The sequence below is a fragment of the Triticum urartu genome, chromosome 7 (assembly GCF_003073215.2).
Source record: "Triticum urartu cultivar G1812 chromosome 7, Tu2.1, whole genome shotgun sequence".
NCBI lineage: Eukaryota > Viridiplantae > Streptophyta > Magnoliopsida > Poales > Poaceae > Triticum > Triticum urartu.
Window position 1 is genome coordinate 674,020,730 of NC_053028.1, and position 15,447 is coordinate 674,036,176.

A 15,447-nucleotide genomic window follows, 5' to 3' on the forward strand; every position below is an offset into this window, starting at 1 on the left:
ATCCCGTGGTCAAACGCTACAGGGTTAGGCGGGACGGGGGCCCTGGGGGGTACCAATGCCACCGGAGCGTCTCACCGGGCCCTCATACATGCGGGGTGGTGTGGTGGCATGTCCGAAGAGGCGGCACGCGTCTCCGGAGCGTGCCCCCCCCTAACGGACGGCGATGACATGGTAGTAGCCATTCTGCGGTAACGAAGCGGCGTGAATACTATTAAATACTCGAAGCACGATAAAATCATGAGTTTTCTTGCACGACGTGGGCACATGTGCTATAGGAACGATACTATTTTTTCATAATTTTTGGTGATGGAGAAGTATCCGAAAAATTCCCTCTACGCGTATTGCCCTTCGTGCGTCTACGGCTGTGGCCGGCGGCCTCCGGGGGCTAGCATGCCGCCAAATCTTGCGTAGGCGGCCTCTCACAAGTTTGGAAGTGTTCTGGTGGTTGCAAACGCCCGGCACGCGTGTCCGGGGTGTGCCCCCCTCACGGACGGCGCCGCCGCCGGCACTTGGAGGGGGGAAACGGACGCGTCGGGTCTACACGGAGGGGATCTTGTTGTGGGTCTGGCACGGATGTTGCTCCAAAGTGTTCCTATGGGCTGACCTAACACAACCGGGTGGGGAGGTCCGCTGGTCAAAGCCCGTCCGTGCAAAGTCAAAGGGCTAGATCCCGTGGTCAAACGCTACAGGGCTAGGCGGGACGGGGGCCCTGGGGGTAGCAATGCCACCGGAGCGTCGCACCGGGCCCTCATACATGCGGGGTGGTGTGGTGGCATGTCCGAAGAGGCGGCACGCGTCTCTGGGGTTTGGCCCCCCTCACGGACGGCGCCACCGCCGGCACCTGGAGGGGGGAAACGGACGCGTCGGGTCTACACGGAGGGGATCTTGCTGTGGGTCTGGCCCGGATGTTGCTCCAAAGTGTTCCTATGGGCTGACCTAACACAACCGGGTGGAGAGGTCCACTGGTCAAATCCCGTCCGTGCAAAGTCGAAGGGCTAGATCCCGTGGTCAAACGCTACAAGGTTAGGCGGGACGGAGGCCCTGGGGGTAGCAATGCCACCGAAGCGTCGCACCGGGCCCTCATACATGCGGGGTGGTGTGGTGGCATGTCCGAAGAGGCGGTACGCGTCTCCGGGGCGTGGCCCCCCTCACGGACGGCGATGACACGGTAGTAGACGGATCAGGCACTCGCATAGTTACCGGATCAGGCACTCGGTAACAGTACCCCTGAGTCAGTTGCTCTCCTATGTATCACGTTTCGCGAGACCATAGAAAAAAATATACGTGATATTTTAGAAAATTGTTGTACAATATAAAAAAAGATCATGTCATTAAAAATAATGTTTCAAACCATTAAAGAAAATGTATGGTACATTTTAAATTATGTTCATGCATGTAAAAAATATGTATAAGAAAACATTAAAATATTTATATAAAATAAGAAAACATTACAAAATTTATACAAAATAAGAAAAGTAAAAATAAAAATATGCCGACGGCAAAGCCGTCGGCATAGCTGCGGCCATACGAAAGCTTATACGCGGATCGGTGACGTGGATAATAAAAAAGAAAAAAAAGTATGCCTATGGCTAAGCCGTCGGCATAGGTGCCACGTGGCGCCCCAAACTATGCCGACGGCTTAGCCGTCGGCATAGTTCACCTTATCCACTCACCCTCTCCCCCATCCACTCACTCTCTCCCCCACACCCCGAGCTGCGCCGGCGCCGCAGCCCCCGACCCCGACCTGCGCCGCCGCCGCACCCCCCACCCCGACCTGCCGCCACCGCCGCACCCCCCACCTCCCCCTGCCGCCGCCACCCTCCCCGCCTCCACCACGCCCGCTGCCCTCCCCGCCTCCACACCCGCGTCGCCGCCCCCGCCTCCACACCCGCCGTCGCCGCCGTCTCCACCCGCCGTCGCCCCGGCCTCCCCCGACCACGCGCTGTACCGGCCTCCCCTGACCCCGCCACTGCGCCGGCCTCCCCCGACCCCGTCGGCGCCCCGGCCTCTCCCGACCTCGCCGGCCGCGGCTCCTGGAGCCGGCCGCGGCTCCGTCCGGCCCCGTCCCCGACCGCCCCTGCCTCACCATCCCCTCCACCGCCTCGCCCCCTGCCACGCCCCTCTCGGTGAGCTACGTTTTTTTTTTTCATTTTTTTGCATTTTTTCTACTGTTGGATGGATGAATGAATGCATGGATGGATGTTGGATGTTAGATTGTTAGGTTAGATGTTAGATGTTAGGTTGTTAGGTTGATATATAGTTGAATGTTGGATGTTAGGATGTTAGATTGTTAGTTTGCATTATTTTTATCATGATGATCTTGTCATTTGAGATGTGCTCTAAAATTGGTATAAGATGAGTGAGTATTTTTATCATGATGATCTTGTCAAAAAAATTGAACCGGACAAAATTTGACACTTGACAAAATAAGATTTTTTTCATAGTTTTAAGTGTCAGTGCTTAATGTTAAGTAGCTATGTGAGATGTGCTGCAAAATTATGATATGATGAGTGGTTATTTAATCATGATGATCTTGCTAAAAAAATTGAAGGACAAAATTTGACACTTGACGAAACATGATTTTTTTTCATAGTTAAAAGTATCAATGCTTAATGTGAGGTGATGACCTAAATTTTTTTCACTCGGTGTAATTAACATGATTTGTGGTGTTCCATCTTCGTGGAGTGATTGTCGACATTGGAGGTGTTGGTCCACGATCGTCCGTCTCCTTTGATCGACTACATCGGAGGGTGAGCAACAATTCCATGACCTCGTCCACTTTTTTCCATGTCACTAGATTAAATTTTCACATCAAGTCGCGTAACCTAGGTCTCCCGTACGAAAGGGTTGCATCGATAAATATGCATTCAATTGCATATTTATCACCGCAGCTCTTTCGGATTGTCCAGCGCTTTCCACGGACAGCCCGAGGATGTGTAGATTGGGTACGTTGTTCATGCTCTACCCCGTTCCGAGACAGGATTTCGGCGGCGCCTCCCTGTTGTTCTCCGGATGCACATTCTCTCGGCATTTTGCCGAGACGTGTATTTGGAGAACAGCGGGGAGGTGCTGCCGAAATTTTGTCTCAGAATGGGGTAGAGCATGGACAACGTACTCAATCTACACATTCTCGGGTGGGATTAGGACCCATCTTTACCTATTAGAGATGTAGGTGGATTAAATGTCGTTTCTCGTCAACCTTGTAAAAAATAAAATATTGATGTGAGTAATTTAAATGAATCCTTAATTTTGTTGTGTGGCTTCCAATAAAGCAGAGATGGCAGATAATCAGTGGATGTATAGTGGGTTTTTCCGTCGGAATCAAGTAACAACAGAGTGGGTCAAGAAAACTGATGTGTTTTTGAAAGAGATATTCCGTAGTCCAATGAGGATGGTGCCAGAATGCCCGTGTGCCAGATGTAAGAGGCGTATCCGCAGAGATAAGAGTGAGATGACTAAGCACCTTCGCACGCATGGATTTATGCCCAACTTTAATATGCCAATAAACTTTGCCCAGCGGGACTGTGGTAGAGTGGATGTGATACGACAACGCGTCGCTGGTTATGAGGACGATGGGGTTAGAGACATGCTAGATGATGTCTTTGCTGCACAGCCGACACCTCCGTCACATTCAGCGAATGAACCGGAGGAGCCGGAGGAAACCGCAAAGGCCTTCCTGGAAATCTTGTCCTCGTCAAAGAAACCTCTCTATGAGGGTGCCAAGCTGTCTGTGCTGGATGCCATCTCGCAACTGATGGTAGTCAAGGCTGAGTACGACTGTAGCCGAGGTTGCTTCGAAGCATTTCTAGGAGTATGGGCTAACAGCCTGCCTGAGGGCCATGAACTGCCGAAAACGATGTACGGTACGAAGAAAATCATGAAGGCGCTCTCGATGGACTATGAGAAAATACATGTTTGTCCAAAGAATTGCCTTTTGTTTAGGCATGAGTATGCGGATGACAAGTACTGTAGGAAGTGCGGTTCCTCTCGGTATATTGAGGTGGTCGATAAGCATGGTCAGAAGCAGCAACTAAAAATCCCTGTGAAGGTTCTTCGGTATCTTGATTTTATAAAAAGACTGCAGCGCCTTTTCATCACCGAGGAGTCTGCCAAAATGATGAAGTGGCACAAGGAAGGGAAAAGGTACAATCCAAAAAAAATTGTACATCCATCAGGAGGTGAAGCATGGAAGTCATTCGATATAGAGTACCCGGAGGAAGCAGCCGAGGCTGGGAATGTCAGAATTGCTATAACAGGTGATGGGTTCAATCCATATGGTATGTCGTCTAATCCATACAGCTGTTGGCCCGTATTTGTTATTCCGCTGAATCTCCCTCCCGGCGCCAAAATGCAACGCAAGACCATGTTCATGTCGCTTATAATTCCGGGGCCTGAATATCCGAGGAAGAATTTGAGTGTGTTTATGCAGCCGTTGGTGGATGATTTGCACCATTCTTGGTACTTCCCGAGGTTGACATACGACCGACATCTGCAGAAAAATTTCTTGATGAAAGTTTGGCTACAATATTGCATGCATGACTTTCCCAGTTATGCCTTGTTCTGCGGATGGTGTACAAGTGGAAAGATGCCTTGCCCAGTGTGCATGCAGGCCTTGATTTTCATTTGGCTGAAGAAGGGTGGCAAGTATGTTGCATTTGACCTGCATCGACAGTTCCTCCCTCCAGACCATCCTGATAGGGAAGACAAGAAGAACTTCACAAAAGGCAAAGTTGTCCATGAAGTAAACGAGATTCCAACATTTTCTAGTGCGGATGTGCTTGCTCAGCTGAAAGCTCTTAAGCCTACCGGTGAGGGGAAAGGCAAAGGCAAAGGCAAAGCCACATGCGAAGACGAGGGCGAGGGCAAAGGGAAAAGTAAAGGGAAATTTTTTGAAGGATATGGTGAGACGCACAACTGGACTCACATTACCCCCTTCACGCAGCTTCCCTATTTTAAGGACCTCAAACTTCCATACAACATAGACGTGATGCACACCGAAAAGAATGTCGCAGAGTCCCTTTTTCACACGATCCTCAACATTCCTGATAAGACAAAGGATAATGTTAATGCTAGAGTTGATCAACAGAATATTTGTGATAGACCACGTCTACACATGCAGCCTCCCACAGGCAGTCGAAAATCTTGGTTCAAGCCAGATGCTGACTTCGTACTTAAAAAGGATCATAAGATGGAGACATTCAAGTGGCTGAAACACGTCGTGAAGTTCACTGATGGTTATGCGTCGAATATAAGTAAGGGGGTCAATCTTTCAATGGGCAGAGTGACCGGGCTCAAGAGTCATGACTATCATGTATGGATTGAGCGGATTATGCCGGTGATGGTTCGGGGCTATGTTCCCGAGCGTGTCTGGCGTGTGCTTGCGGAGTTAAGCCATTTCTTCCGCGCGCTTTGTGCTAAAGAAGTATGTCCTGAGAAGATAAAAGAAATGCATAAGAAGGCGCCGGAGTTGATATGCAAGCTAGAGAAGATCTTCCCGCTAGGCTTCTTTACTCCGATGACACATCTCCTTTTGCACCTCCCGAACGAGGTATTGTTGGGGGGCCCTATGCAGAATCGTTGGCAGTACGGCCCTGAGAGACAGAACAAGCATCTGAGACAGAAATGTGGAAACAAAGCTAAGATTGAAGCTTCCATAGCTGAGGCAGTTATCCTAGAGGAGGTGGCAGACCTCAGGACAGCCTACTATCCGGACCATGTTCCCACGTTGCACAATAAGGTGTCTCGATACAATACAGAAGAACCCAAGTATAAACCCAAGTTGCCTCTATTCATCGGGCAAGGTAGTAGGGCTGGATGCTCGAAATCTTATCTCATGCCACAAGATGAGTGGGAGGATGTCATGTTCTATATCTTGCACAACATCAAGGAAGTTGAGGATGAGTGGATGAGGTAATACCTTTGCACCATTCTTTTAGTCAATTCGTTATGTGTTCACTTTGCCTAGTTCTTATACCGCTTTTCTTATTGTAGTCGATTCGTTGAAGAAGAATGGACGGGAATGCTGCCTCCTCTGAAGCGGAGGCACTTGCTCTTCTCCGAAAGGGTGCTGATGGAAGGAAAAATTTCGTTGCGTGGTTCATGGAGAAAGTAATTTTTCACACTTTCAATTAAACTCATGCACCCTATAATTTCAATTAAACTTGTAGGGAAATGATCCGACCGAATCAATGGATGAAGAATTGAGATGGGTTTCCATGGGTTTTGATCCTGTCGTCATGACATGCGAAAAGTATGATGTGAATGGGTATCGCTTCCATACAGAGGAGCACCAGAACAGTCGGCCTGATCCCAAAACCATAAATACCGGAGTCTTCACTGAAGGAGATAATAAAGTAGATTACTACGGAAGGGTAGGAAAAATATACGAGCTTACATTCAAACGTGGCCGCGAACACCTAAGTCTCACTGTGTTCAAATGCCGATGGTTCGACCCCAAAAAGGGTCTGAGACATACGCCTTCTGTTGGTTTAGTTGAAGTTAAACCATCAACCGTCTATGCCGAGCTGATCTCTTTATCGCCGCTACCCAGGCCACACAAGTATATTATCTGCCTTACCCATGCCAGAAAGAGTACCTAAAGGGTTGGGAAGTTGTGTTCAAGGTGTCGCCGCATGGTAAGCTACCGGACCCGAACGATGATGATTACTACAACATAAACCCCATGACATACGAGGGAGTGTTCTATCAAGAGGAACATGATGACGTGGTCCGAAACAACGAGGATGATGACTTGGGTTATGTTGACCTGGACCCAAACGACGACGACGCACGGATTGATGGTGAGGCAGTTGTGAATCACGACGACGACGCACGGATTGATGGTGAGGCAGTTGTGAATCAAAGAGACATAATTATGCTTGAAAAGTTAAATGAAGACACTGACGATGAGGAAGAGCCTCCACCTCCGTCAGACAACGAAGAAGATATGCGTGATAGTGATGATGAGACCGGTCCACAAATAGATTACAATAGTGATGATTCATATGGGTTCTAGAAAATGTAAGTTCTTTTAATGATCATTACAATAGTATGCTTAATGTGCTCTTCTGGTATTAATGTTTTTCCTGTATGCTTGTTTAATTGATATCCTTACTAATTGTTTATTCTCTTCTCAATGCAGGTTTGCTAATCATGGGCAAGTCCAGCGGTGCTAGTTTCCTCAGTAAATTTAAAGGACTTACTCGGAGTGGACGAGCCCACAAGGTTCCCTCCCGACTACGCGAGGATGACACCTCACAGGGAGGTGGAGGGGTCGGGGGAGGAGACCCTAGAGGAGGCGGTGGGGGGAGAGCCCCTAGAGGAGGAGGAGGTGGGGGAAGAGGCAACCGGGGCAAAAAAACTCCGGGCCGTGTCTGAAATAGGAGGGTCTTCTTCGATGCCCTCCTATACAGAGGCACCTTCTGAGTCTGAGGAGGAGGAGTATGTTCCTGATGGCGTGGAGGAGGAGGCCGAGGAGGAGGGTGAGGAGGAGGAGGCCGAGGAGGAGGGTGAGGAGGAGGGCGAGGAGGGTGGAGGGGAGGTTGATCCCGCGTTGTGGGGTGACTTGCCACCGGGTTCTTCGCAGGGGTGGCTGCATGGTAATGCCGGACTACCTACACCACCTTCTACCGAGGAGCACAAGTGGCTCATTGAACCTGTGGGGACAGAGTAAGTGCCTCTCAATCATATTTTCAACACATGACAACATTTTCTTATTGTACACATGGCAATCATTTGATTCTTTTGCAGAAACTGGATCCTTCGCGGAAAGGGCCGTAAATCGAACGGCCTTATCACTGTCCTGTTGAAGGAGTTTTGGCCTGGCCTATTCTGCCCACGGCCAGACAGGGACCCGCAGCAGCGGGTTTTGGCCACGAGCTGGGCCCACTATGAGGCTTGCAGCAACACGGAGTACGGGACGACCCTAAGGCCGTGATCACCAAATTTTGGGGAAGTTCTCTTCTGAATCACTTGTCTTCAGTTTCGTTCATAGTTTATCATTGAATCACTCAACTCATGCCTTGTTTGCTTCTGGTTTATGCATGATTGCAGCAAATCTATAGAGTTCTTGATGAGCACAAGGCCAGAGCCGACGTGGTCTTGCTTGCGGCTGCGAAGAAGAAAGCTCGTCAGTTGCAGTACGAGGTGCGCTGGGTTGCCGTCTCGCAGTACTACCACTACTACCTGCACCAAAAGATGACCAAAACTCAAGCGCAGAAGCTACGACTTACCTTGAGCAAGGAGCAGTTCATGATGGTAACTATTACTAACTTTTCATTGTTTCAAGCAGTCAACTATATGTTTCGTGCTCACATGTCATGCTTCCAAAATTTGCATAGGTTGTTCCTCGTTGGTGCTATGGAAGGCATGACGGATGGGAGAGTTTGGTGGATAGGTGGCTCGGCGCCGATGCAGAGTTTGCTGCCAAGAGCATCAAGGCCCGGGCTAACCGTGGAGACGACGGGACACACGGCCAAGGAAACAGGAACCACTGGGGCTTCAAGGCCATGAAGGTATATCTATGTGCATGATGCATTTTTGTTCTTCTTTACGTCATGTTCTTATGTATGGATGACTTCTATTTGACGTTGTAGGAGGACAAGTTGAAGAGGCCGCTCTCAGACATGGAGTCGTGGAAGCTGGCCCGCGAGCGGAGTCATCGCAAGGAGGGCGAGAGCCAGTACTACGGCAAGACCGAGGAGCACTTGGGGTCTTACATTCATCACTATCAAGAGTTGCATCCGGATGTTCCTGTTGCTGAGGTTGCCCAGTCTCAGATCGACGACACGGCGGTGGTGGCCATCCAGGGAAAGAAGAATGGCCGGTATCCGTGTTTAGATGGCTTGATCACTCCTTCGATCTCGTACACACAGCTTCGGGCTACCAAGCCAAGCCAGTTAGAGAGTACGGGGCATTCACAGACTCCCTTAGCCCGCCAGCATGCTGTAAGTACTTCCTCTTTATCTTTTTCTATCTTGCATTCTCAGTTTATTTTCAGCATCTGAGACTTAGAAACAACCTAAATTATGTAGGCATATAAGGAGTTTGTCGAGCATAGGAATCTCGAGGTGCGGGAGTACTTGAAACGAGTGAAGGCAAACGATGATTACAACCGTCAGATGATGACGGTTAGTTTTGCCCTCTTAAAACCAAGCTAAATTTTTGCACTTTCATTCCTTCTGATCTTCTAGTTTGCTTGTTTAACTAACATTCAGGCTATGTTGGCGTCTTGGACTAACCGCACGGATCCACCACAAATGGGACCCCCACCACCACCTGCGGGAGAACCCCCACACGTGCCCACATTCGATGAATGGGTGGCACTAGGCAGTGATGGTCCGGTTAGTACATTTGCCTAACTACTAGCAAACTAGTTCTCGTTCATGAAACACTATCATATCATATTACCATTAGAATCTTTTCTGAAACATGTAGGGGACCGGTGGCTCGACTCCTGCTCCGTCAACCCCAGTCACTCCGATCTGGCAGAGTGGTGGTGGTCGCGATGGCGGTTTTGGCGGAGGTGGTGCTTTTGGCGGAGGTGGTGGTGGTTATGGAGGAGGTGGTGGTTTTGGCGGAGGTGCTCTTGCTTGATGATTCCGTGCATGTGGCCATCGTGCCATGCTTTTCATATTCCTACTTTTATCATGTTTCATGTCTTGCACTACTTTTATGTTCATGAACTTCCGTCGGTGATGATCTTTAGATGATGTGATGAACTTGAGTATGTTTAGATGATGATGGTGAACTTGAGTATGTTTAGATGAACTTGAGTATGTTTACATGATGAATTGTCATATTTCTGCATAATTTCATATTGTTCTGTTTTGAAATGCTGTCAAATGAATTGGAAAAGAGAAAACAGGGAAAAAAAACTATGCCTACGGCAAAGCCGTCGGCATATATACGCCCAGGAGTTACCAGGGCTTGCCACGTGGCACATCTATGCCTACAGCAAAGCCGTAGGCATATATGAAAATCTATGCCGACGGCTTTGCCGTAGGCATAGCCCTGCTGCCAGGAGAAACCAGGAGCTGCCAGGCATAGCCCTGCGACGTGGCATTGCGTGATTCGTCAGCGCTTTTGACGGCGCCGTCCGTTGCCGTCAGACGAAAAACACTGCCGACGGCTATACTATGCCGATGGCTGACATCAGGCCGTCGGCATAGGCCCCTATGCCGACGGCTATACTATGCCGACGGTCTGACAAGACTACGCTGACAACATCTACGCCGACGGGGCTATGCCGACGGCAGCCGTAGGCATAGATCTATGCCGATGGCCTAGGGGCCTATGCCGACGGCCCGTGGCCGTAGGCATAGCCCGCGAGTCCGGTAGTGCTTGATTAACCGGTAATACTTGGACGAGGGGTGCACGGGGCTGGGCCAGCGTGTACTATGGCTACATGGGCTCCTTCACAACCCAGCCCAGCGCCCAAGGGCTAATCTGGACCATCTTCAAGCGGGTAGGCTTTCGTATCATTCAACATACATCACATACAACCAACAACTATACCGACCCCTGGATGCAAATTTCTCTACAGTTAGTAGCCCTGGTGCAAAGATCAAACATCATGGATTGGTGAAACCAAAGAGAGGCTATGTCAAGTTAAATGTTGATGGATCTTTTGATTCTGATTTGCTTCAAGGGGAATATGGAGCTGTTTTGAGGGACACTACTGGTAAATTTATTGGCGCTGGAAACGGGAAACTTGAATGGTTTGGAGATGCGCTCATGGCAGAAGCAACAACCCTACGATTTGGTCTTAATCTGGCTTCAACACTGGGGTCTAACCGCTTGGACTGCAACGATAAAATGAAATTTATTTACTGAATTGAGTACAAAAGAGGACAAAGATGTTGAATTCTCTTCGAATCCACCCCCCCTCCCCCTCCAAACGGAATTAACGAGTTGTACAAGTCATGGGTATGGTAGTTGGGCACGCCATGAGGAGGACATAGTCGATCCTCATGGACCCCAAGAATGCGAGGATATCAGCATATGTAGAGGACGAAAGAGACTGTGTGGCGACAATTTATATAAACTAGAATATCCTGAAAAATCTAAAATTTGGAGTATATAATTGAGTTTTTGTCTTTGGATACATTTACCCGAGTTCACCAACTCCAGTAGCAAGTAAAAGTACGAAAACTATGTGGCAAACTCACCTTTTTATGTACTGGTATTATAGGAGTGAATTATGGGTCTAAAGTTGAATGTCTAACGTGCATGAGGATATGATTTGTGTTAACCGAGAAAATGTCTAAAGTTACACTAAGGCAGCCCCATTGCAACACATGGGCAATTACCTAGTAGCAAGTAAAAGAACCAATGAAGCACAACTAGAAAAACAAGGTGAACTACAGAGATAGGAAAAGTAGCAGAGGTTTGTAGTTCTCAAGCTTGACGATCACATGAAGAAGAATGAAGTCATTTATTTCTACTATAACATGTATATGGGAAATGATCATGTTAGCAACTCTTCAGATGTAATAGCCTCGGTAACCGCAGGCAAAGCTTTCATGTCCCTGCAACTGATCCATGACAGTATGGCCTAGTGCACCACTCTACATACTGAAGTCTAAGTTGTCAACCGAGGGAATACCAACAATCATCATAGCTACTCCCTCCGTCTAAGTGGCCAAGTGCATCATCTATTTTTGAACGGAGGGAGTAGCTGTTATTAGTGTATCCATATATCATGTTATTTCTCTCACTGTGAAACAAAACTCTTTGAATCTCCGGACCTAAAACAACACAAGAGAAGTTGGTAAAAAGAAATGGAACACTTACGCTAAAATGGCTTGTTAACGCTGAAGTATGTAACTGATGCCATACTCCCAGGAAAAGCTCGAACGACCTTCAACAAAAGGGTACCTGTACCCGAAACCGACACCGAGAAACTAAGAATCCTGTTATAGAGAAAAAAGTAACTATCATTCCTTTTTCTGACGAATCACGTAATCCTCCAAGTTCAAAAATCACTCTGTCAATTTTTTTGGAGTGTGATCTAGAGTTCAGGCTTTATTTGGGTTAATGCCAACTGGGCTGGTGAGTTTGGTAATTGGTAGCACAGTTGCTAGCTACGTTTTGCGTCTATATTTGGGCTGCGCTGATGCTAATCTGAAGCATAGTTGCCAAGAATTCTGGGCGACCAGGTCGAGGAACAAGGTCGCGCGGGTCGAGGGTTGCCAGTCACCACTCCGGGACGAGGATCCAAAGAATTTTGGGTCTTTTTTCGTTGAGGGACAAAGAATTTTGGAGGTCAATGACCCTGGTATGATACGTCGGGACAAGATACGCGATACAAAGATCTAGACGCTCTCTCCAAAAATAATACAATCTGTGCTAATATATTTCCCAATATTGCACACGGGGAATCCCGCCAGAAAATTTTACGTCTATTTTTTTACATTAAATTGTCATCCCTCTCAGGAACTGACAAAAATGGTCAGAAGAAATGGGGCCACAAGTGTACTGATGACCACGCCGTGATTTTCTCGTCTTCCTTTTTTTTACACCAAGCGTTCTGCTCCAGGAAGTATCTCAAATCATCTCAGAATAAAAAGGAAGTATCGCCAACCCCTCACCATTGTTCTTCTCCAAAGCTCCAGCGGAACAGTCTCCCGTGGATCCATCTGCAGGTCCCATATCGTCATTGGTACCCCGTGGATCCATCTCCCGGTGCCATATCCGTCATTGACGGAAGTGGGATAGGAGGCCGCATACGGCGGCGGACAGGTCGACGGCCGGCCACCGGCAGGCGAGTGGCAGATGGCGGAAGGACGGACTCCGGCAGTCCGGTGGTGGAGCGCGATTTCCTGGTGCTCAGGTAAGCCTCAATTCATCAAGGACTCATTGTCTTCTTGCATACCGATCTGGGTCAGCACCCATTGATCGGGGTCACGACCCATCCATCGATCCTGCTCGATCCGGCCTCGTCCCCGAGCCTCGATCTGGGTCGATCGATCGACACCGGGTCAGGGGACGCACCAATGACCGACGAACCAGCCTATGGGCTCGCGGCTGTTCATAGGTGTCTATTTCCTTCCCTAAGCACTTATTGATCGAGAATTGATTGAATGAGAGCCCGACGCAAAGATTCAGAGGCTTTTGCCATCAGTACAATGCATCATGGTGGGTGGACTTTATTTAGTTTGTTCCTTTAGCCTTGTTTAGTTAGATCTTAGATGGGATCAACGAGGACTTTGGTTTCATCCATGTGGATCAGACCTCTCGCACCGTTCTCGGACAAAAGCTTCTTCGCCTAGTTATGGTCGATCCATGCAGCCTGGACACGTGGAACGGTTCTTGGTGAGGAGTTTCATCCCAGTTGAGTCGACTCCTCCTTGTCAATAGTGACACGACATGTTCTCCAACAACTGGTGGTCTCGTCTATGTCCTTGAACGACAAGGCAGTCATCTCCTCTTCGGGTGATGTCTCTCCCCTTGTCTCCAGAGTGAGCATCCGATGTCCATCCTCTTTCCATGTAGTCATAATATTGGTTAGTAAGTATTGTAGTGTTATACTTAAAGGGCCCTAAAATATCGGCCCGCCCCCGTAATATCAGGAGTCAGACCGGCCCTGCACGTGATGAGATGGTGCCGGTTGTCTTGTCTCTGTGATGTCTGCCTTGTCGGGAAACAGGGTCGCACGCCTTTCCTCGCACCAAGCGTACAATCCTGCAGACGAGCAGCCGCTGCAGGTACATGTTGGTCACCGTTGTCCGCTGCAGCCACAATTAGGCCATCCTCTGTGTTGAAGCATACCGGTCATGCAAACCCGGTCATTAAGATGAGCCACATAAATAATTTGTGCTTTGCTAGCGCTCAATTATTCCAAAGAACCGGTTTCGTTATGGAAATGATCGTGGAGTCAATCTGAGCAGAGTACGTCGATGATATCGAGTATTCGCCCGAATTGTTAAGGTTCCAAACAGTGCCATCTTCAACATCCTCGGTGAGGTGAACTTCTTGCAGACTGACCTTTGTAGCTCCAAAAATTCGATGATAAGTTGCATCGTGAGGCCTGATTTGTATTGATATTTAAAATCCAAGGCCATGCCCGTAAGATTTTTGCACAGTAAGGTTTTTGCCCTTGGATATATTGCAAAAAATAAATGGAGCAATTTTTTTTTGATTTGCAGCCCCCAATCCAAATTCATCCTCAGTAAGGTAGGACTAGAGTTTTAACATTCCCCAGTATCGTGGTAATGTCATAAAAGTGGTCCATATCGTTCTATTATTGCCAATAGTGAGTGATGATGGTCGCTTTGTGGTCTACCAACCCACCAATGCAAGGCTCTGTCTCAGATTCTCCATTTCTCATGTCTTCTCATGAGCCTTGAAAACCCCTGCCCCAGAACCTACCTCCCCTTCGGAAGTTGTGTAGTACGTACCGCTTTTTTTCTTTTGTAGCTAGGCCTCGGTGAGATGCCAGCCCATGCCCGTTCTATATATGCATGCAACACAGGCGAGTCTAGTATGGGGGCTTCAACAGGCTCTAGCCTACCATCCAAAAATACAAAATGAATTACTACTACGCATCCCAGCACATCAACCCAATCTCACATTCTCAGACAACAACACCAACAGCCCACGGGCAAATAGCGCACAACACATTGAGCAGGCAAGCATGATAGCGCAGGCCGTTTTGGGGCTGTAGGTATGATATGTCGCAACGTCTCAGGGGTCTTTCAGGGCGCCTTGGCCTTCATATTCAGAAACATCGAAGATCCGGAGGTTCTGAAGTCCTAGCCACCAGGGAAGCACCGGCGCTTGCTGTGGATCTATATGCGCAGAAAATTTTCATCGCATGAGATTGTAAGGTTGCGGTTGATGCCATCAGAGGAGGAACTGTGCATCTTATGGAGCGGTGGCACATGAAATAACTCAGCGAGCTAGATCTTTTTCTTCTTGTACTTTTAGTCATAAATTCTGGACCTCGAATTTAGAGGCTCACAACCTCGCAAAGCATGCCTTAACGTTGGGGATTGGCCATCATGTTTGGTTAGGCCACCCCAGCGAGCTTTTGTTCGTCCCAGTAAACATTGTGACAATTTAATAAAGCTTCTGCGAGTTTGCCTAAAAACATTGAGCAGGCAAGTAGATAGCTAGATGATGGACCCTCACGCTCCACGGTTCGAGACCTAGCGCTGTTGGCAGTGGACCAGCCAAGCAAAGAATCAGACAAGCATATCAAATTTTGTCTGTTTAAGTAGGCAATACCAAATATATAGTCCAATTTGATATTACAGTAAAAACTATCCATGTTTCTAGTAGTAATCTCACAAATTTTAAGCATATTTGAAGATAAACGATTCGGAGATAATGGCTATATTTTGCTAAAAAAATCAAAATTTGGTTAAAAATGGAGATATTTTTTAGAAAATCGAAAAACATGTACTCCCTCCTTCCCAAAATATAAGGCATGCATTGACTTTTTGG

The 15,447-nt window shown here is 48.1% G+C and overlaps 1 long non-coding RNA gene across 1 annotated transcript; it reads left to right on the forward strand.

Moving 5' to 3' along the window:
- The first annotated feature begins 8,918 nt into the window (after positions 1 to 8,918).
- LOC125519263 lies at positions 8,919 to 9,304 on the forward strand. The gene is made up of 3 exons (XR_007288210.1): positions 8,919 to 8,945; positions 9,033 to 9,128; positions 9,216 to 9,304. It is a non-coding gene; the product is annotated as an uncharacterized LOC125519263 (long non-coding RNA).
- The last annotated feature ends 6,143 nt before the right edge of the window (positions 9,305 to 15,447 follow it).